Genomic DNA, 24,966 nt, shown 5'->3' with positions numbered 1-24,966 from the left:
TGCTTTGAGTTTAGGCAGCAGAACCATAGATTTGATTCTTGTTACTACTTACTGTCTGAGCGTTCCTACCAAGGTTATTTGACTCTCTGAGCCTCAGCATTGCCTTTTGTGTCTAATAGAAATAATAATTCCTAAATGATAAAGTTAGAATAAAAGATATCTGAAGGCCTATATTGAGCACAGTAGCTGATACTCAGAAACTCCCCCATAAATCATAGTCATTATTGCTCACATGAACCTTCTAATACAGACAACTCTAATCTCAATTCCACATGACAACCTTCTAGATCTCTGTAGACATTCTAACATTCCACTAAATATAATCATTACTTCACTGTATGACCCACACGCTTTCAAAAACTCAATAATCTACTTAGCACTTGGAGCTGGTAACACAATAGTAACATAACTATGTTTTGTTTTGTTCTGTTTAGAGTCATCCTCCTCTTTGACCATCTATACTTCAAAGTGTCCTGAACTAGGGCTTGTGTCTTGGTTTTCTTTTTTTGCTGAACTGTCCATGACTAAGGAGTTAGATTCCAGTCTGAGTGTTATATTTCAGGAATGGCATTGGCAAACCAAACGTGTTGAGGGGAGGCTTTTGTGATTAGGGATCTGGAAGCTGTTATAGTTTCAGAGAGTTGAGGGCAGTGGGCTTATGTGTCCAGGAGAAGACAAGACTATCATATAAAACATAGTTTATTTGATCTCAGGATTTTAAGTTCAAGTTCCATATTGGGTATAGAGATTACTTAAAAATAAAATCAATGAATGCATGTCAGTATGCTTTTTTCTTCACATTTTAAAAATCATCTTTCTGGCTTACAACTGGGGTGTGATGGCTGTAGTTCCAGCAGCAGCTGTCTAGGAGTAGGAAGTGACTTTGGGAATGGAAGCAATGAGGTAGATCTGAATGATAGAAGGAATCTAGATTCCTGCTTACAGAATAGCACCAACCTTCATGGGAACATTTGCCTTCAGAGTCCCTTTCACATGAGAGAGAAGTACACTAGCCATAACCTGCAGTCCCTGTGACAATTTCAGACATGTCCAAAGTCAAGGAGACGACTATACACTCATCCTGATCATTGAATCCTAGGGCACTAAGCCAAAACCACTACTATCTCTATTGGGCAGAGAGCTCCCCAGTGACATTTCAGTTTATTAGTGATAATTAATAGTAGGGAAGTGGACAGCTCAGCCCATGAATAATAAACTAAAGTTTCTCCTCAAGTATCTATGCTAAAAGTAAGAGAAGGAAAAACTGCTGACTCCATGACTTTGATTAGGAATTTCCTGAATCAGAGATTGTTACCATTTGGCCACCTCTTTTATAAACAAACATTTATGTACCATTTACTATGTGTAAAGTGCTGTTCTAGGTACTTTAAGTATACTGATGCATAGAATGGGCATAACAACACTTTAAGTTTGGTACAGTTAGACACCTTTTTCAAGTCATGACCCTGAGGCAGAGATGAAAATGCCAGTAAATTGGATAATCTAGCTCTAGAGTCTGTATTCTTACCTGTACTCTATGTTGTCAACTAAGAGAAGGGAACCTGGTCACAAAGTTGGATTAGAAGCCCCATCTCCTAATGGATTCCTGTTGCATTTTTCCCTTGGAAATTTGTTTCCATTTCATTTAACTTGGATTTTAAAAATATCCTGGTATGGCTGCTACATTTCTCAGACAACCTTGTGGAAACCAACTGGTTTGCATTGGTTCCTGTCATTAATTCAGGAGCACATTCAATATTAACTGCCTTAGACAAGAAAGAATAACAGCAGTGTCACTAGTCAACCAAGATCACCAGAATGCAGCTTAGTCTCCTCTGCAGGAGCTTTTAGTGTCATTACATCTATGTAAACAGATGTGAACATAAAGAGTTCCCATACTTCTGCAGAAAAGGTACTTTAACATCTTAGGCTGTAAATGTTTTGTTTTGTTTTGTTTTATAGTTGAGCAGCCTCAGAACCAGTACCTCAGTAACAGTATTGAGATTTGAGCCTAAGTCCCAAATCCCCTGGATTCCTTACATGATTGCATACTACTTCTCCAGCACTGCCATCGAAAGCAAAATCATACTATGGAAACAGTCCCATCCCTGTTTCTTTATGCCTCCTTATGTTTTTGCATTTTCATAATGAAGAAAAATGGGATGTAAACCTTTTGAATCTACAACTCAGGAAATTTAAAAGGCAAACCACAGAACAGATGGTTGGCTACGAGATGGAGGTTAGGGAACAGAAGAAAGGGATGAAGGCAGTCAAAAGGGACAAACTTCTGGTTGTAAGATTAATAAGTCCAGGAGATGTGATATCCAACATGGTAACTATACTTAATAATGCTGCACTGTATATTTGAAAGTTGCTTACAGAGTAGATCTTAAAAGTTCTTACCAAAAGATGGGGGCACCTGGGTGGCTCAGTTAGTGATCCTCAGGGCTGTGCAACTGAACCCCAAGGAGGGGAGGTTCTGTGCTGAGCATGGAGCCTACTTAAGATTCTCTCTTTCTCTTGAGGGGAGGAAGATTCTTATCACAAGAAAAAAAATTGTAACTATGCAAGAAAATGGATAGTAACTAAATTTGGTCTGGTAATCATCTCAGAATCTATAGATAAGTCATTTATGTTGTATACTTAATACACAGTTACAGTTAACTATCAATAAAATTGGGGTAGGGGTGATAAATCAAGAATCATGGCAGCCCTTTCTGGTTAGTGTCCTTCTGTCCTTCTAGAAGTGTCATTCCTTCTCAGCACATCTGCCAGGGGGTGTTCTTCTGGGTCACAAAGAACATTTCAATTGTTCTCACCTACTGTAAAATCTCACTGCAGGTATTAAAACTGAGGCCCACAGAGGAAAATGACTTTACCAAGTTCATTTGATCCTCAAATCCAGGTTTGGGAGCCCATTTCAACGTTCCCCTCACTGTATCATGCTGCCTTTATAGAAACAAAATCTCATTTCCCACAAGTATCTATTTTTGTCTATTTTCCTAAGCCATGGAGTCATAGCACTCAAATTCATTTAAAAACTATGGAAGAAAAGTGTAAATTTAACTTGGTCTATTTTTAAGGCATTAAGAGATTACAAATTATCTTCTTAGAATAAACTGGAACATATTCCAACCTTATTTAGCACAAGAGGGAACACAGGCCATGGCTGAGCCCCTCATCTCCCTGCTCTCCTAACACTGAGGGATGAGTTGGTACTTGACAAATGGCTGCCTGATAGAAAGCATCTCCCCCCACCCTCCATTATTATCCAAATCCCTCACAAGAGGAATATACCCTCAAGAATGGGGCCTGGTAAAAAGTGCTTAGAGTCTGGGCTGAAGCAATGCCCTTCTGATTCCATTTATCAGTGGTGGTGGTAGTGGCATCTTTTGAAGTGGCTTCCTTCAGCCTTGGCAGGAGCTCAGAACCACCAGCGTAGGAAGACCTACCACCCACAGCCTCCATGAGGCTCCTCAGGGAGGGGGCACCCCACAGCTGGGGCTGGGCCTTGCTGAGAGTAGGCTGTGCCAGGGAAGAAGAGAAGGAGAACCTGCTGACTCATGCCTTTGGCTACTTCTAAATTATTAGGAATTTCCTGCACCAGGGATTACATGCATAATTTATCCTTCTAGGATAAGAGAAGTCATGAGCCTTTTTTCTAAGTAAGAGGGAAGAAAGAGTTTACTTTCTTTGAATGTTTTAGAGATGTTTTATCTCCTACCTGTATATATTCCATTAGCCTCTAGAGATCCACTTTCACCCTTCCCTATGCTGCCATGTTCCCTAGGAGGCTGGTCTCCTATAAACTATAGCAACGGACTCCCTTGCCATCAAGCTGCCAGGTGGCTTTGGCTGGTTGGAGGCACTAGTAAGAGACATAAAGGGCTAGAAAGGAGTAAGACCAAGCTATGTATTACTGTAGTCTTCTTTCTCTGCCAGGTCCCCTTGGGGAGGTTGAGTCTGTTTTTAGCGGTCAAGCCCTGCCAAGCTATTCTCTCCATAGTTACCTTCTCCTGTCATTTGCTGAAGTCTTAGAAGAAGTGCCTGTCCAGTGCCACTCTGACAATCTTTCTAAGCCAGGCCTTGGACTTCAAATGTTAAGTGGTACACAGATGAAGAAAGAGAACTGATGATGCCTGTGTTGGAGCCTTGAACAACAAAGGTCAGTGGCTCCTAGTAAATTCCTGAAGCTACACTAGTACTATCCTTTTTCAGGTCTTGATTCTTCTTTGCATCCTTAAATGCTATGATCACCCACATTCAACTGAGGAAGAAGTAACTTATTTGAGGTAACACAATTATAAAGCAGAAAATTTGAGATTGAAATTCATATTTGTTCCCAAAACACCATACTGCTTAGGAGTCTATTACCTGTACAAAGAGACTTGGACTCAATCTGTTGTCAAAAGCTGAGTAGGTTCACTGGAGATGTCTACCTGGTGCCTGGAAATAGGGGAAAATACAAAATAAAGAGCAATTTAGAAAATCACTACAACCAATAGAATTCTTTTTTTGTACAGAAGAGAAACTGATCATCTTTGTATAAAACTGTGGTCATTTGCAAAAGACTTTTCATTCTCACGTCTAATTCTCTTCTTCCATTTTTTGCTGTTCTGAGAGTAACTAGAGAAGGAAGCAGATACTTATACCTTATTAACAATGGGATTTTGTAGTATATGGTATCTGCTACAGAATGAATATTTGTGTCTCCCCCCTCCCAGTTCCATTTTGAAAACCTAATGACCTAGGTGATGATATGAGGAGGTGGGGCCTTTGAGAGCTAGTTAGGTCATGAGGACAGTGCTCTCATGAATGGTACTTATGCCTTTTTTAAGAGACTCTGGAGAGCTTCTTGCTCCTTCTTCCACATGAGGACCCAACGAGAGGGGACTTTCTATGAACCAGAAGGCAGGTCTCACCAGACACTGAATCTACTGGCACTGGGATCATGGCATTCCTAGCCTCCAGAACTTTGAGAAATTTCTATTCTTTAAAACTATTTTTGTCCCATTTGCCAGATGAGGAAATAAAAGGCAACACGGGCCAAGTCATAATTGAAAAAGGCAGACCCAAGAACTAGAATTCGGTTCATGTGCTCTTTTTGGCTGCACTAATATTTCTCAACAAAAATGCTATTGGCATCCTTGAGACAATCCAAAGCTACAGGCACTGGTTGAAAATCTCAAAAGAACATGAACCTATTACTGTATATTTGTATTCAACTTTTCCTCTTGAATTCCTATACTCAGTCTTTTGGTCCTAAACATGGTAGAAAACATCTTTGTTGCATTTTAGAATTAACCTATTTTAAATTGACATATTTTGCATGTAATATATTTTTCAGGTATATAAACTAATGACTCCATATTTTTATACACTGCAAAAGATCCCCATATCTGGTTAACATTTGTCACCTTATATGGTAAAAAAAATTTTACAAAATTTATTCTTGTGATGAAAACTTTTAAGATTTACTCTTAGCAACTTGCACATATACAATACAGTAGTAGTCAACTTGCTGTCTGTTATATCTTCACTTTGTTGCTGTGTCTAAGAAGTGACAGATGCCAGTAGAGGTGTGGGATCCTATATGAGGAAATCCCAGTATCTGACATTGCAGAGCCTTCTACCTGCCACCTCTGAGACACCAGTCAGTGAGGAGTCACAGTGTAGGAGACCCAAGAGATACCTGGGAAAGAATGCATATTAGTGCCACATAATGTAAAAGCTCAGTTATTAAATGTTTATTGAGTGTATAATGATGCCCGGCACACAGTGAATACAGTGGTAAATAAAAATGAAAATTTCTGGCTTTCCTTGAGGGAAGAAAAGATAAATTTAAGTGTAAAAAAGAATTTAAAAGCTATTCAGGCTAACTACTATAGTTATAAAATAATAAAATGATATTATGGGCAGCCCAGGTGGCTCAGTGGTTTAGCACCACCTTCAGCTCAGGGCGTGATCCGGGAGACCCAGGATCAAGTCCCATGTTGGGCTCCCTACATGGAGCCTGCTTGTCCCTCTGCCTGTGTCTCTCATGAATAAATAAATAAAATATTTTTTTAAAAAACGGTACTATGGATTTAAAAAATTAACTGGTGGTTTTTTAACATGGTTCTGGGACAACTTGGTATCCTTATACAAAAGAATAGAGCTGGAACTGCTTCACACCACACACAAAAATTAACTTACGTGGATAATAGAAGAAAACCCTTGGGTTTTCTTGGGTTAGGCAATGGTATCTTCTACATGACACCAAAAGCACCAGCAATGGGACAGAAATAATTAGGCTCTATCAAAAGAAAAGAAAACTGTTGCAAAGTAGACATCAAGAAAGTAAAACTACAAATCAGAACAGGAAAAAAATATTTGCAAATCATGTATCTGCTAAAGCACTTGTATCCAAAGTATATAAGAATGCTTACATTTAGGTCATTTTTTACTATTTAAATTTGCATTTTCTTTCCTTAGAGCCATTTTTTAAATTGGCAAAATGCTAAAGAATCCCTTTTAAGTGAAATAAAAAGGCCAAAGATATGAAAATTATGAAAGAAAAATTTCACTGGTAAAAGCAATCATATAGTAAAGATAGTAGGTTAATTATTTACATTCCTACCTCAAGAAACAAGAAAAATCTCAAACAATCTAACCATACTCCTAAAGAAACTAGAAAAAGAACAAAATCCACAGTTAATGGAAGGAAATAAAGATCAGAGTGGAAATAGAGAATTAAAAAGTAGAACAGATAAAGGAAACCAAGAGCTAGGTCTTTGGAAAGACAAAGTTGATAAATCTTTATCCAGATTTATCAAAAGAAGAGAAGAATCAGTCAGAAATGGAAGAGAAGTAACAAGCAATACAGAAATTAAAATAATTATAAAATAATATCTAAGTTGGGATATAATTTTTTGAACTATAATGGGATCTTATAACTACCCTATAAATTGGACAACCTAGAAGAAATGGATAAATTCCTGGAAACATACAATTGTCTGAAACTGAATCAGGAATAAATAGAAAACCTGAACAGACCAATTACTAGTAAGGAAATTGAACCAGTAACCAAAATACTCCCATCAAACAAAATTACAGCACTGGATGGATTCAAAAGTGAATTTTACTTTTTAAAAATATTTATTTGAAAGAAAGCAAGTGCACAGAGTGGCATGGGTAAGGGGGGGAGCAAGAGTCTTAAGCAGACTCCACACTGAGCGTGGAGATCAACTCAAGGCTCTATCTATCTCAGGACCCTGAGGTCACAACGTGAGCTGAAACCAAGAACCAGACATACTCAACTGACTGTACCACCCAGGTACCTCTCACAGGTGCATTTTAACAAACGTTTTTAAACGAGTTAATACCTATTCTCAACTATTTCAAAAATAGAAGAGGAAAGAAAGCTTCCAAATTCATTCTGCAATACCGGCATTATCCAGATAGCAAAACCAAAGACACTACATTAAAAAAATATAAAAGAAGAAGAAATCTATCGGCCTCTATCCTGATAAGCATAGATGTAAAAATCCTCAATATATTAAAAGGATCATTCACCACAATGAAGTTGGAGTTATTCCAGGGATACATGGGGGGGGGGGTCAATAGTCACAATCAATGTGACAGATTAACAAAAGGAAGGATAAACACCATATGATCATCTCAATAGATCCAGAAAAAATATTTGACAGAACAAAAACTATCAACACAATGGGTTTAGAGGGAATATCTCTCAACATAAGAAAGGCCATATATAAAACACCCACAGCTAACATCATAATGATGAAAAAATGAAAACTTTTCCTCTAAGATCAGGAAAAGAAAAGTATGTCCTCTTGCCATTTTTATGCAACATAGTACTGGAAAGCCTAACCACAGCAATCAGCAATTCTACAGGAAAAAGAAAAAGCATCCAAATTGATAGGTAAAACAGTCACTAGTTGCAGAGGACCTGATGCTATATATATATAAAACCCTAAAGATTCCACTAAACTACTAGAACTAAGAAATTAATCCAGTAAAGGCTAAGGACACAGACTTAATATACAGGAATCTATTGAATTTTAATACACTAATAACTACCAGAAAGAGAAATTTAAACATTCTCATTTATAATTGAACCAAAAAGAATAAAATACCTAGGAATAAATTTAATCAAGGAGCAAAAGGTGTATATTCTGTAATGAAATTGAAGGTGAAACAAATAGAAAAGTATACTATGTTCATGGAATGGAATAAATAATATTAAAAATGTCCATCATACCCAAAGCAATCTGTTTTTAATGAAATCCCTATCAAAATACCAATAGCATTTTTTTTTCAGAATAGAATAATCCTAAAATTCACTTGAAACCACAAAAGATCTCAAATAGCCAAAGCAATTCTGGGAAAAAACAAAGCTGGAAGTATCACAACCCCAGATTTCATAATATACTATAAAATTATAGTAACCAAAACAGTATGTTACTGGCACAAGAACATATAGATTAATAGAACAGAATGGAGAGACCTGAAATAAACCCATGGTTATATGGTCAATCTTTGACAAAGGAGGCAAGAATATATGGTGGGGAAAAGAGTCTTTTCAATAAATGGCATTGGGAAAACTGGACCACTTTCTTATAACATGCACAAAAATAAAGTAAAAATGGATTAAAGACCCAGCTATGAAACTAAAACCATAAAAACCCTAAAGAAAACATATGCAGTAATCTCTTAGAAACTGGCTTTAGCAATATACTTATGGATAGGTCTCCTTAGGCAAGAAAGAGAAAAGCAAAAATAAACTATTGTGATTACAGCAAAATAAAAAGCTTTTGCAAAGGAAACCATCGACAAAACAGGGAGAATGGGAGGAGATATTTTCAAATGATGTATCTGATACGGGCTAATATCCACAATAAAAGAATTTATACAACACAACAGAAAAAAATGACTTAAAAAAATAGGTAGAGAACCTAATTAGACATTTTTTCCAAAGAAGACCTGCAGATGGCCAATAGACACATGAAAAGGTGCTCACCATCACTAATCACCAGGAAAATGCAAGTCAAAACTACAATGAGATCTTACTCTAGTCAGAGTGGTTATTATCAAAAAGACAAGAAATAACAAGTATTATAAAAGATTTGGAAGAAGGGGAACCCTTGTACACTGTTGATAGGAATGTAAATTGTTACCCTCCCTATGGAAAACAGTATGGAGATTCCTCAAAAAATTAAAAATAGAACTATTTTACTATGATTCCAAAATTCCACTACTGGGTAGTTACTCAAAGAAAATGAAAACACTAATTCAAAATGACATATGCACCCCCATGTTTATCGGAACATTATTTGCAATAGATATTTATAAGATAAGGAAGCAACCCAACTGTCTATTGATAAATTAATAAATAGGATATGGAATATCTGGAATATTACTCAGCCATAAAAGGAATGAAAGCTTATTTGCGACAACATGGAGGGACCTATGGTATAAGTGAAAAAAGCCAGAGAATGATAAATACCATATGATTTCACTCCTATGTAGAATCTCAGAACAAAAGTAATCAAAACAGAAATAGACTCTTAAATACATAAACTGATTTCCAGAGATGAGAAAGGTGGAGGATGGGCAAAATAAGTGACAGGAATTAGGAAGTGCAAACTTCCAGTTATAAAGTGAGTCATGGAGATAAGAAGTACAGTCAATAATATTGTAATAATGTATGGTGGCTATAATAAGAGATGGTGGCTACACTTATTATGGTGGGCATTGAGTAATGCATAGAATTGTTGAATCAATATACATCTGAAAATAACATAAGGTGTATGTCAACTCTACTTCAATAATAAATATAGAAAAAATGTTTCTTTTGAAAGTGAAGAATATGAGATGAGTGACTACTCCTAAAGTGCAAAGCCTTTCATGCACTGCTTTTGTACTGTTAGTAAAAGACCAACATAGTAGAAAAAACAGAATTTTTAAAAGTGGGGGGAAAAGGGCAAAGAATTTGAATAGACATTTCTCCAGAGCAGATATACAAATGACCAGTAAGTGCATGAAGAGGGCCAACATTATTCATTAGGAAAATGCAAATCAAAAGCACAATTGAGTACTATTTTACACTCACTAAAATGGCTTAAAAACAAACAGAAAACAGCAAGTGTTGACAAGGAGGTAGGACAAATAGAGCCTTTGAACTTGTTGGTGGAAATTAAAAATTGGGCAGCTGCTGTGGAAAGCAGTCTGGCAGGTCCTCACAAAGTTAAACATAGAGTTGCCATATGATCCAGCAATTCTACTCCAAGGCAAACACCCCCAAATGAAAACATGGTCTGCATAAAAACTCGTAAATGAAAGTTGCATTATTCATAATAGCCAAAAGGTAGAAACTGAAATGGTAGATGAATTGGTGAACAGATTATATCTACACAGTAGAATGGATATAACATTGTGACACCTGCCACAACTTGGGTGAAAAGTGAAAGAAACTATTTACACAAGGCCACATGTTATATGAGCCATTTATATGGCATGTCCAGAATAGGCAACTCAGTAGAGGCAGGAAGTAGATTAGTGGTTACCAGATTTTGAGGAAAAGGGGAAATAGGAATGATTCCTAATAGTTGTGGGGCTTCTTATGGCAGTGATGAAAATGTTCAAAAGTTAGGTAACAATTGTTGCACAACTCTGTGAATATACCAAAAAGCACTGAAATATATCGTTTAAAAAGTTAAAGTTTATGGAAGATGAAATAAATATATTTCAATAAATTTGTTATAAATAAAGTAACTGGCAGGGGCACAGAATTACTCAGTCCCCACCTCTGCTCCTAAATAATAAGTGATGGATGTGAGTTTATATTTTAAGTGTGCATGTTTGTATGTGCATATGTTTTTTGAAAACCTGAAGCAAAAGTCCTGGAATATACAGTGTAATGTTGGAGGAGGAGCTCCAGAGCCTGACAGCTTAGGTTCACAATAGATGCTATGACTTCCCAACTACAGAATCTCAGACAACTTCTTTAACCTCCCTCTCCTAGTTCCAGGTTTCTTACTAGCAAATAGGGAAAAACAGTACTTCTTTGTGTATGTGCATACGTGAGTATGTGTGTGTATGTATATTAAAACAATGTTTACAGTGGTTCAGTATGTTAACTGTTATTATTGTTGTGATTATTATTACTCTCCCAACAGAACTGGATTTAACCTGAACATTATGGAAAGGTGACCAAGGCTTCTCTCCCTTCCTATTGACATTTGAAAAATTTCTGTCTGCTGCTGATGTTTCTCTCACTGTTCCAATTTCTAGATTTAGTTGCCATCCCAACCCACCCCTGAGTTTCCAGGGATTGCTTTGCTTTAGGGATGAAACTGCACAGAAGGAATAAGTATGGCGACCACTGGAGTCCCACTTGTGTCCCCCAATTTCTCCAACCTTCTGTCCCCAAAGCTGAGTCTCAGCAGCAGTATTCCTGGAATCTGCTTTATCCCCTATGTAATTTCCCAGCAGGCTTCTAAAAATATCTCTTTAGATTGAACCATCACCTGCTTTGGGGTAGTTCGAGACTTACCAAACAGTTCCAACTCACCCTGGGAGGAGCAAAGCCAAGGTGATGAAGAGGAAAACACAGTGGGGTAAAAGCAGGCTGGATCATCCTTAAAGCTCTGGAAGAAAATGAACATGGCTGGTAAAGGAAAGTGAGTACTTACATGTGTCCCAGGAATAATCACATCACCCACCACCACCATGTTGTGCCTAGGCCCCTGAGTCAGAAACTTGTTCATTGAACACTTGCTCTGAGCCAGGCCCAGAATGAGTAAGTTATAGAGAAACCTAAGTTAGCAACAGGGGCAAAGGGATAGACGTCTACATAAACGGAGTCTATTATCGGAGACATGGGGAAGGGTGGCAAAATAAGGGGATTAAGGAATGCATGCATGTGTGAATACTAAACAGTGTTTACAGTGGTTCAATTTATGTGAACTTATTTTGATGGTGAATATTCTCCCAACAGCACCAGACTTAACCTGAATACCATGAAGGGGGTGGCTTCCTAGAGGAGGCCACAGTAGTAGACCCCCGCCGAGAATTGTATTCCTTTCTTGGCCTCCCATCTCTCTGATATTTTAGATGAATAAAGTAATTTATTAGATAGTTTGAACCCAGCTCAGTCTGTATCCAAAATTAGTCTCCCATCTTCTATTTATCTCTGTGGAGCTGCCCTGGAGGTATTCGAGGAGGGATAGAGGAACCCTAACAGAGATATTACTTTAAGGAGGAAGGAATGAGATTTACAAACTTTGAGGGCAGAGGATCTTAATAAATTGTTGACAATAAGCAAAAACAGCCTGGCAGGTTTCACAGGCAAGGCTCACCTTTAGATTGACAAACATTTTCTGAACACCCTCTCTAGGCCACATGCTGGAAATACTCTTTGTTGAATGGCCAGCCCCTGCAGGCCTTGTTCCCTGTCCTCAATGTACAGGTAGGGCAGTGAATCCTAGATCTATGGCCTTTGTTTGCCAGGCCAGCCCCCACAGAGCTGAGGGATGATCCTTGCCCCACCTGCTAGAAAATCTCTGCATTCATCATGAACATCTACAGAAAAACTCCAGATAGTAGGGGATTAGGGCATGTATGTTAGATATGGCAAAGCCACAAGAGGCTTTAAGTATTTGAGGATCCTTCAGAGAGGGAAATGTGATAAAGTGTCAGACCCGAATTTTTAAAAAGAAAGAAAATGTAAGTGTGGCTTTAGAGAGCTTTTCTTCATTGAGAAAGTTTATGAGCAAGGATTTGACATGCAGGCTTTGAAGCTGCTCTTCCCTGCACCTGTTTTATTCCCTCTGCTCTCTGTCGGCAGAACTGTTAGTGCAAAACTAGGAACTGACATTAGCCCTACCCTAACTTCAGTTAAAAAGAAATAATAGCGGAAAATGTCCCTAACGTAGAGAAGGAAATAGATCTACAGATCCAATAAGTCCAGAAAAGTTCAAACAAGATGAACCCAACAAGGTCCACATCAAGACATATAATAATTAAAATTTAAGATAAAGAATCTTGGGCATCCAGGGTGGCTCAGGGGTTTAGCGCTGCCTTCGGCCCAGGGCATGATCCTGGAGACCCAGGATCGAGTCCCATGTCAGGCTCCCTGCATGGAGCCTGCTTCTCCCGTCTGCCTCTCTCTCTCTCTGTCTCATGAATAAATAAATAAAATCTTAAGAAAAAAATAAAAATAAATATTTTTAAAAAGATAAAGAATCTTAACATTAATAATGAGTTGCCTGCAAAGGAAACCCCATAATGCTATCAGTTGATTTTTCAGCACTAATTCTGCAGGCCAGATGGGAGTGGCATGATATATCCAAAAGGAAAAAACCTACACCCAAGAATACTCTATGTAGTAAGGTAACATTCAGAATAGAAATGGTTTCCCAGAAAAATGTTAAAGGAGTTTACTACTACTAAACTGACCTTAAAAGAAATGCTAAAATGACTTTTTCAAGTAGAAAAGGAAGGTCATAACTAGAAGAAAAATATGAAAGGGGGATACCTGGGTGTCTCAGTGGTTGAATGTCTACCTTTAGCTCAGGGCATGATCCCAGGGTCCAGGGATTGAGTCCCACATTGGGCTCCCTTCAAGCAGTCTGCTTCTCCCTTTGCCTATGTCTCTGCCTCTCTCTCTGTGTCTCTCATGAATAAATAAATAAAATCTTTAAAAAAGAAAAAGTGTAAAATATTACATCATATTATATACATAGAGTGATACAGGAAAAACAGTGTTTGAACTTAAGTGACCATCCACTTAATACAGATTTAGGATGTTATATATGAAACTTATGGTAATCAAAAACCTGTAACCGCAAACCAAAAACCTGTAAGAGAAACACAAAAAAATAAAAAATCTAAGTGTAACACTAAAGAAAGTTTATCAATCACAAAGGAAGAGAGCAAGAGACAAAGAACAGAGGCAGACTATTAAAAAACAACCCAGAGAACAATTAGTAAAATGGTAATAAGCACATACCTATCAATAATTACTTTAATGGATTGAATGCTCTAGTCAAAAAGACAGAAGGTGATTAAGTGGATTAAAAAGCAAGAGCCATCTATGTGCTGCCTACAAGAGACTCACTGCAGACCTAAAGACATGCAGAATGAAAGTGAAAGAATTGGAAAAACATGGCATGCAAATGGAAGTGGAAAATAAAAAAGCTAGGGTAGCAATACTTCTATCAGACAAAATGACTTTAAAACAAAGACTATAACAAAAGACCAAGAATAGCAACACATAATGATAGAGGGATCAATTCAATAAGAGGATATAACAATTGTAAATTCTATGCACCTAACATAGGAGCACCTAAGTACACAACACAAATATTAACCAACAGAAAATCTCCTACTGTTATTGTATTACCGACAATTTCTCCCTTAAACACCCCCACATACATCAACAAATAGATCATCCAGACAGAAAATCAATAAACAGTGGCTTTGTGTGACACATTAGACCAGATATATATAGATATATATAGATATAAATAAATAAAACATTCCATCCAAAAATAACAGAATATAAATTCTTTTCAACTCCAGATGAAATATTCTTCACGTATGGTCACAAACAAGTCAATAAATTTCAAAAGATGAAAACCATATAAGCATCTTTTCTGACAACACTGGCATGAATCTAGAAGTTAATTACAAGAAATAAACTGGGAAAAAAACAGTGTTAACATGCTAAAACAACAAATGGGTCATCAAAGAAAGCAAAGAGAAAATTTTTTAAAATGCCTAGAGCAAATGAATATTAAAATACAATGATCCAAAATCTTTGAGATGCAGCAAAAACAGTTCCATGAGGGAAGTTTATAGCAATACAGATCTCCATCCAGAAACAAGAAATATCCCAAACAATCTCAATTTGCCCCTAAAGGAACTAGAAAAAGAACAATTAAAGCTCAAAGTTAGAAGAAAAGAAATAATAAAGATCAGAGTGTGAATAAATGAAAGAGACTTTATCCAGTCTCTATTCTATAGAGTTGATACCTATGTAGTCTATACAGACATATGTATAGTCATATATATACATACGCATGTATATATATACAGACATACATGTGTATGTATGTGTATATATGTGTGTATTTTTAAAAGATTTTGAGAGTGAGTACATGAGCAGGGGGAGGAGCAGAGAGACAAGCAGACTCCCACTGAGCACAGAGCCCAATGCAAGGCTTGATCCCCCCACCATCAGATCATGACCTGAGCTGATGTCAGACACTTAACCAACTGAGCCCCCCAAGTGACCCCCAAGAGTTGGTTCTTTGAAAAGATTAACAAAATTGGGGTGCCTGGGTGGCTCAGTGGTTGAGCGTCTGCCTTCAGCTCTGAGTGTGATCCCGGAGTCCTGGGATTGAATCCCAAATTGGGCTCCCTGTGGGAAACCTGCTTCTCCCTCTGCCTATTTCTCTGCTTCTCTCTGTGTGTCTCTCATGAATAAATAATAGAGATCTTAAAAAAAAATCAACAAAATTGATGAACTTTAGCCAGACTCATCAAGATAAAGAGAGGACTTGAATTAAAAATGAAGAGAACTGACACCACAAAAATACAAAGGATTATGAGAAACTACTACAAAGAAGTATGTGCCAACAAATTTGGCAACCGTAGAAGAAATGAATAAATTCCTAGAAACATACAACATTCTAAAACTAAACCAGGAAGAAAGAAGATCTGAAAAGACCAATTATTACTAAGAAAACTGATTCAGTAATCAAAATCTCCCAACAAACAAAAGCCCAGGGCTGGATGGATTCACAAATACATTCTAAAAAATGTCTCAAAAAGAGTTAGTGCCTATTCTGTTCAAATTATTTAAAAAATAGGAATGAAAGCTTCCAGATCAGCATTACCCTGATACCAAACCAGACAAAGACACTTAAAAACAAAAACAAAAAACAAACCTCACTATGGGTCAATATCTCTGATGAACATAGATGCAAAAATCCTCAAGAAAGTATTACCAAACTGAAATCAAGAATATATTAAAAGTGGGGGTTATTCCAGGCATGTACATGTGGCTCAAGATTCACAAATCAGTGTGACAAATTAACAAGAGGAAGAATATTCACCATATAACCATATCAATAGATGCAGAAAAAGAATTTGACAAAATACAATAACCATTCATGATAAAAGTGGGTTTGGAGAGAATACACTTCAATAAAATAAAGGCCATATATGGAAAACCCATAGCTAGCATCATACTCAATGGTGAAAAACTGTCACTATGTACAGATGACCTGATACCATATAGAAAACACACTCCATGCTTCTTTTCTGGCCACAATGCTATGAAACTAGAAGTCAACCACAAGAAAAAATCTAGAAAAAGCACAAATATATGGAAGTTAAACGGCATGCTATTAAACAAGGAATGGGTTAATAAAGAAACAAATGAAAATGAAAACACAATAATCCAAAATCTCCGCAATGCAGCAAAAGTGTCTCAAGAAGGAAGTTTATAGCAACAAAGGCTTACCTCAAGAAGCCAGAAAAATCTCAACCTTATACCTAAAGGAGCTAGGACAAACAAAATTCAAACTCAGCAAAAGGAAGGAAATAATAAAGATGAGAGCAGAAATAAGTGAGATAGAAACGGAAAAAACAATAGAGCTGATCAATGAAATCAGAAGCTGGTTCTTTGAAAAGATCAATTGATAAACCTCCAGCAAGACACATTAAAAAAAGAGAGAGTGGACCCAAATAAACAAAATGACTAATGAAAGAAGAGAGGTAACAACCAATACTACAGAAATGCAATTATAATATTATGATAAACCTATATACCAAAAAACTAGACAACTTAGAAGAAATGGATAAATTCTAGAAACATATAACCTGCCAAAACTAAAGTAGGATTTAAGAAAATTTGAACAAACCAAATAACCAGCAATGAAATTGGTCAGTAATCAAAAAACTTTTAACAAACAAAAGCCCAAGATCAGATGGCTTCACAGGTAAATCCTACCAAACATAAAGACGTAATACCCATTCTTCTAAAGCTATCCCAAAAAAATATAAGAGGAAGGAAAGCCCAAATTCATTTTATGAGCTCAGCATCACCCTGATACCTAAACCAGATAAAGGCACCACCAATTAAGGGGAACTATAGCCCAATATCTCTCATGAATATAGATGCAAAAATCCTCAACAAAATATTAGCAAACAAAATCCAACAATATGTTTTTTAAAATTCACCATAACCAAGTGGGATTTATTCCTGGGATGCAAGGGTGGTTTGCTATTCACAAGACAACCATTGTTGATACATCGCATCAAAAAGAGAAAGCATTAAAAGCTATATAATCATTTCAGTAGATGCCAGATAAAGCATTTTACAAAGTACAGCATCCATTCATAAAAACCCTTTGCAAAATAGGTCTCGAGGGAACATAATAAAGGTTTCATATGAAAAAACACATAGCCAACATCATACTTAATGGGGAAAAACTGAGAGCTTTTCCTCTAACATCAGGAACAAGACAAGGATGTCCACTCTCACCACTTTTATTCAACATAGTACTGGAAGTCCCAGCCACAGCAGTTATACAATATAAAGAAATAAAAGGCATCCAAATTGGTAAGAAGTAAAACTCTCATTATTTGCAGATGACATCATACCCTAAATAGAAAACTCTAAAGATTCCACCAAAAAAAACCAAACAAACAAACAAAAAAACCAAAACAGCCTACTAGAACTGAGAAATGAATTCAGTTTAAGTTTGCAGGATACAAAATAAATATGCAGAAATCTATCACTTTTCTATACACTAATAATGAAGCAGCAGAAAGTGAAATTAAAACAATTACATTTACAACTGCACCAAAACAATTAAATATCTAGGAATAAACTTAAAGAGGTGAAAAATATGTACCCTGAAAACTATAGAACACTTATTAAAGAAATTGAAGTTGACACAAATAGACATTAGAAGAATAATGCTCATGCATTAGAAGAATAATGTTAAAATGCTCATGCATTAGAAGAATAATGTTAAAATGTCTATACAACCCAAAGCAATCTACACATTTAATGTAATCCCCATCAAAAAATACCAGCAGCATTTTTCACAGAACTAGAACAAACAATCCTGAAATTTGTATGGAACCACAAAAGACCTCTAATAGCCAATGCAATCTTAACAAAAACTGAAGTACCACAATTCCAGATTTTAAGTTATATTACAAACTGGTAGTAATTAAAATAGTATAGTACTGGCATAAATGTATACATAGATCAACAGAATAAAATAGAAACCCTAAAAATGAACCTGCAATTACATAATTAGTCTTTGACAAAGTGGGAAAGAATATACAATGGGGAAAAGAGAGTTTCTTTAATAAATGGTTTTGGGAAAATTGGACAGCCACATGCAAAAGAATGAAACTAGACCACTTTCTTTCACCATACAGAAAAATAAACTGAAAATGGATTAAAGACCTAAATGTGAGACCTAAAACCATAAAAATCCCTAAAAAGAGCACAAGCAGTAATCTCTCTGACATTGGCTATAGAAACATTTTCCTAAATATGTCTCCTGAGGCAAGGGAAATAAAAGAAAAATAAATTTGGGACTACCTGAAAATAAAAAGCTTCTGCATAGTGAAGGAAATAATCAACAAAATGAAAGGGCAATCTACTGAATAGAAGAATATATTTGCAAATGATATACCTGATAAAGGGTTAGTATCCAAAATTTGTAAATATCTTATACAACTCAACACCAAACGAAAAACACACAAAGACTCCAGTTTAAAAAGAGGCAGAAGACATGAACAGACATTTCTCCAAAGAAGACATCCAGATGGCCAACAGATGCATGAAAAGATGTTCAACATCACTCGTCATCAGGGATACAAATCAAAACCACAATGAACTATCACCTCACACCTGTCAGAAAGGCTAAAATCAAAAACACAAGAAACAAGTGTCGGCAAGGATGTGAAGAAAGGGGAACCTTCTTACACTGTTGGTGAGAATGCAAACTGGTGCAGCCACTCTGGAAAACAGTATGGAAATTCCTCAAAAGGTTAAAAATAGAGCTACTCTATGACCCAGCAATTGCACTTCTAGGTATTTATCCAAAGGATACAAACATAGTAATTCAAAGGGGCACCTTGTACCCCAATGTTTATAGCATTATCAATAGTAACCTAATTATGGAAAGAGCCCAGGTATCCATCAATAGATGAATGGATAAAGAAGATGTGAGATACACACACACACACATGCACACGCACACTGGAATATTACTCGCCCGTCAAAAATAAATGTGATCTTACCATTTGCAATGACAAGGATGAAACTAGAGGGTATTATGCTAAGTGAAATAAGACAGTCAGAAAAAGACAATTATTATATGATTTCACTCGTGTGGAATTTAAAAATCAAAACAGATAACATAGGAGAAAGGGGGAAAATAACACAAAATCAGAGATGGTGACAAACCATAAGAGACTCTTAACTCTAGGAAACAAACTGAGGGTTGCTGGAGGGGAGGCAGATAGGGAAATGGAGTAACTGGGTGATAGGCATTAAGGAAGGCACTTTATGTAATGAGCACTGTGGTATTATATGCAACTGATGAATCATTAAACTCTGCCTCTGATACTAATAATACACTATATGTTGATTAATTGATTTTAAAGAAAAATATTTTATACCAAAAAATGCATAAAAAATATAATGGGACAAATGGATAGATGAACAGATATGTGACAAATTAAGCATGCTATAATGTTAATAGTAGAAACCAGATCATGGGTATGTGGGTGGTATGTCAAATTCTTGTAAATTTGCTGTAGGTTTGGAAATTTTTATTTAAAAATTGGTTGAGAAAACAAAAAATTAAATAAAATAAAAAGAGGACCAAAGAACTGAAAAGATATTTTTCCAAAAAGATATATAGATGGCCAACAGGTACATGAAAAGATGTTCAACATTACTCAATTTTCTTTTGATATACTCATTTTTTTCTTATTGGTTTATAAGTACACTTTATATATGCAGGATAATTATTTCTGACATATATATTTTTGTATACCACTTGCCACTAAGCAGGGTGATACAAAGAAATGTTATTTTCAATATTTACATTATCAATCTTTTTCTGCCCAGGACTAGGTCTTAAATATGTTTATGTTTAGTACTTGTTACACATTTTATAATTTCAATATTTTTGCTTAAACATTTGATATAGCTAAAATTTATTGAAGTGTGTGATGGAAGTTAGGAATTTTAAAAATATTTTTGGTAAAATAAAAACAAATTATATTTAATACTTATTATGTCTCTTTTTAAAAACTTTCACTTCAAAATTTGCCTCAGTTGATGTTTTAGAAATATTTAGCCACTGTCAATATAAGATATGTAAGAAAAATTAGAATATATGGCTGTTTCAGGAAATTTACAAATTGTCAGGGAGATAATAAAGATGTAAATAGTGTGTTATGGTAATTATGGTAATTGTGCAATTTTAATGAAGGCCAGATGAAGGGCAACTTTTGGGAAAAGTGAGAATTAAATTGAGCTTCAGAGGATGAGTAGCATTTGGTAAAGTAGAAAGGAGGAGAGAGGGCGTGAAGGACAGAAGGAATGACAAGGGCAACAGTGGGACATAGCAGCAGCAAGGAGACAAAGGTGAGTCAGGGCATCGAGTTGAACAGGAACAGAAGATGAATAACTAGGGGATCTGTTGTAGTTGATGGTGAGCAGCTAATCTGGTTTCTTTTTCCATTTACATTCAGTTTGCAACCAAATTCGACAATTTTTAGATTTTATTTACTTTAGAGTGAGATACAGAGTGTGAGCAGGGGGAGGGGCAGAGGGAGAAGGAGAGAGAGAATCTCAAGCAGACTCCGAGTTGAGTGTGGAGCCAGACGTGGGGCTCTATCCCACGGCCCCAAGACCATGACCTCAGAAGAAATCAGGAGCCCAATGCTTAACTGACTGAACCAGGAACCTCAGAATTTGACAACTTTTAAAAAATTGAGTCAACCATTGTTCTAAACTAGGGAAATCGAAGGAGAGAATACCGTTTTCAACTAGGGTGCCAACAATTTGTATAATTCATTCCTGTTTTCATTTGCACATTCATTCATCAATTCCATCCATTTTTCAGCTGGAAACATTTTTTTATTTTCATTGAACAAACATGTTTGTAATCTCTGACGTGCCAGGCACTTTGCAAAGCACTGGGGATATAAAGATGAACAAACCTGATCCCTGCTCTGGAGGAGACTCACAGTAGTGGGGAGACAAGAATGCAACGTAGCCGATAGGCTGCAGGCTGTCATGGAGGAGTGTTACCCAGGCTGTAATGCTATGTGGGGTTCTCAGAAAAGCTACATAGTCATTGGCATTGAGCTGATCTCTGAAAGTGAGTAGTAGTTTGAGAAGGTGTAGGGTACGAGGTGGTCTTCTGGGATTGGAGCTGGTTCATGGTATGTGTTCGGGGAGGTCATCAGGGAAGTCCCTACTCCACCATTTGTTCCCCATCAGTGGGTAGCTTTGTCCTGCAGGCATTTAGTCTACTTACATCTCTCCTTCTGTACCAGTATGTGCTTGACACCACTGGTCAGTCACTAGAAAATCTATCAGTTGGATATCACCTGGGCATCTATGCAAAAAAGGAACAGAATCATGGTAGGTGACGTTTTTCTGAATGATTATGTGCCAGACACTGTTTTCATCATTTGTGCTTATTTCATCCACACAGCAACCCTCACAACATCTTACTGTGCAGCTGAGGAAACAGAGACCCAGAGCTGTTTAGGAAATTGCCTCAAACTCCTGGGTACAAACTAGTGAAGACAGGATTCAACCTTAGGCAGCCAGACTCCAGAGCTTGTGCTATTGATACCAAATCCATTCTGCCTTGAGTTCACTGCGATTAAGGAGAGACACCACAGCTCTGACCTAGAGTTATTTACCATTGATGGTTCTTCTCCTAGAAGGCTCGGACTAACCCAGAAGAGAACACTGAAAAGCGAAAAGGATCACAGAATAGGTGACTGTTGGATGTTAGGACTCTTAAGGCAAACATGGTGTGGAGTTCAGATGAAGGAGTTACGATATCATTTTTTATTGGTTAAATAAGAGATGCATGCATAGTCTGCTTAAGAATAATATATCGATCCAGTCTATTTGGTTGTTTTTCTATTGCATTTACTCCAAAATGAATGCAAGTGCGGTTTTTTGGTTTATGCATAATTCTCGAGGACTCTGAATACAATTATTTGGGATTGCACAAGGCTTCCAAAATTATCGTCTAAGTAAAAATGCATCTTATTTTTATTTTTTTAAAATGCATCTTTTAGATAAAACCTCAGAGCTTGCTGAAAGCATCTCCATGTTATCTAGCTTGAGAGGATGACCAGCAGATGCAGCAGTGAGACTAGATCTCAGCTTCCTCCCAGCCATCCTGTTCCCACAGCACTAACAATTCATCAGGTGCAGTGGCTATCTGTGGGGTCATTGCTATATAAACCCATGCCTAGAAACTATTCAGTTTGACCCCACCTAGGAAAAAACGTAGCATTTGGGAGAGCAATCAGAAATTCAATCAGAATGGTCAGTGGTGGTCTAGCTTTCAGGATGGCCTAACGCTGACTCTCATGTGGGGCAGTTGTGTAAACTCTGCATGATTTAACATCATCATGAAGAGCCGAATGCCTAAACTAATGGCTGGTGATCAGTCCTATAATGCAATTTGCTCAGCTCTTCATATTTTCAATGAATGAATAACCTACCAAAATGTAAATATTGAGAGATTTTTATGAAATATCTTGTCTTTCAATTTCTTGTGAAAAATCAAAAGAACTGACAACCATAGTCCACATTTCTGCATGGCAAAGACCCACCATAGCTGACTCGAAGCTACATGATTTAGATGGGACATTCCTTTCCCTGTGCTCAACCCAGTGCCCGTGTCACTCAAGTTATCTATCTGGCCCCTAGTTGGGATTTGTTTTGAACACTGATCTGGAGCATTGGGAAGAAGATACCTGATCTTCACATAGTCCCCAACACTTTTTTTATGACTACATACTAAATTATCACTATGGCAAAGCTGATGACTGATCTATGGCTAATGCACACAGCAAGTGTTGAACAACCATCATATGTGTTTATGTTTCTATTCATAATTGTGTTTAGTCTTTTACTTCGAAACATAAATCAAAGCCCTTCAGAAGGGTTCCTCTTTCAGTTGCTGTGATTAATGCAAGAAATTGTATGTGAACTACTGAGTTCCCTGGGGTGAAATTCAAATACTCCTGCAATGTGCAAAGAATACTCATGCTTCCTAATACTAATAAGCAGACAAGAAACATCCTATTAGCAGAGAGAATAATCTAACTAAAACACTGTGTATATAGCTCTGAGTAAAAACTATCCTGAGCAACTGGAAAAGCATCTAGATGGAAGGGAGGCCTATAATTAAATCTTATCCTGAGATACAGGAAAGCAAAAGTTTGACTTGTTAAGACATGGGTATCATTGTATATTTTTGAAACCATGGTTCTTTTAATTAAATATAATAGGCTTTCAGGCAAAATTCACATGACAAGGTTTTCACATGTTTAGCCACCTGGCAAAATCTTATCAGTCATAGCCACATCAAGCAGCTTCTGTGAAGCATTTAAACAAAGCTCCATCTCTCCTTTGTAGCTCTCTGTGATGATCTCCATCCTTGGTGGTCGTATTTATTTTACTGAATTACAATTATTAGTTGATGTCAGTCTTCCAGTTTTGATGGTGAGCTCTTGGATAAAGCTTTTTTATTTTTTTTTTCACACACCATGTATCTGCCCAATGAAAACAATTGATATTATTGAAAGAAAATGTGGATGGATAAACAAGTTAATGAATATTTAATAATTAGGTATTAGGCACATTGTGGGAGGCAACTGTATATCTGTGAACACAGCCCTGGGTAGAGTCAGAATACTTGGAATTGAATTTCGGATCCAGTACGCAGCTCTGAGACACTGAACAAGGAATTTTGCAGATGGACAGCTGTATTTCCTCATCTATTTGCCGAGCAGGGCTATGGTGAACATCTCATGGCATAACGCCTATAAAGTTAACTTTAAACTGTTAAGTGCTCATCAAGTAAAGGAGCTCATGGAGATGAAGAATTCTATCACTTTCAGAAACTAATAACAATAAATTCCATTCTTTTTAATAGCTCTCTTGGCTAAAACTTGCAAACATGGCCAATAGCTTTCTTGTTTTTATATTTGTCACTGGGGCCCTCTCAACAGAGATTTGCCTTAGTGTTGATATTGTTTCCATGGGTTCCACTGTGAAAAACCAAGATGGTGGTGTACACATCAAACTGCTCAGACAGGAGCTGGGAATGGAAACAAGGAAGTTTGAAGACAGTGGAGAGGAAGTTATCAAGGGATCCCAATTAAAGAATGCAAAAGAAATCTAAGCAAATTCTTACCATTTATAACGGGAGAGGAGGAGAATATACATAGAGGTGAGAATCATGTGCTAAAATCCTTGTTTATGCACATAAACCACGTGACCTTGGAGCCTCGATATTCTCACGTGTAAATTGGGAATGAGGATAAATAGGCTTTCAGGTGTCATTTAATAATGACAACCTATCTAGAGCATCTGGTACAACATCTGGCACATTCTTTCTAGAGGAAGTGTTCAGTCTCCCTGTGAATGCTGAAAACAGAGTGCTAGATTGGCAGTCACGGTTTAGCCTGAGGGAAGATTTAATGTTGCTTTTCACGTGGGACACAGCCCCGGCAGTCTTCAAGGGAAGTTATTGCATCTGGCCCCAGAAGCAGAGCTGACATTTTTTGACAGGGCCTTAAGTACAGCTCTCCCTGGGGTGTCATAACCGAGACAAGATGGGGCAGGTGGCAGTAATTGGCATCACATCCACTCAGGGA

The sequence above is a fragment of the Vulpes lagopus genome, chromosome 9 (genome assembly GCF_018345385.1).
Source record: "Vulpes lagopus strain Blue_001 chromosome 9, ASM1834538v1, whole genome shotgun sequence".
NCBI lineage: Eukaryota > Metazoa > Chordata > Mammalia > Carnivora > Canidae > Vulpes > Vulpes lagopus.
This window is presented reverse-complemented; position numbering follows the sequence as displayed.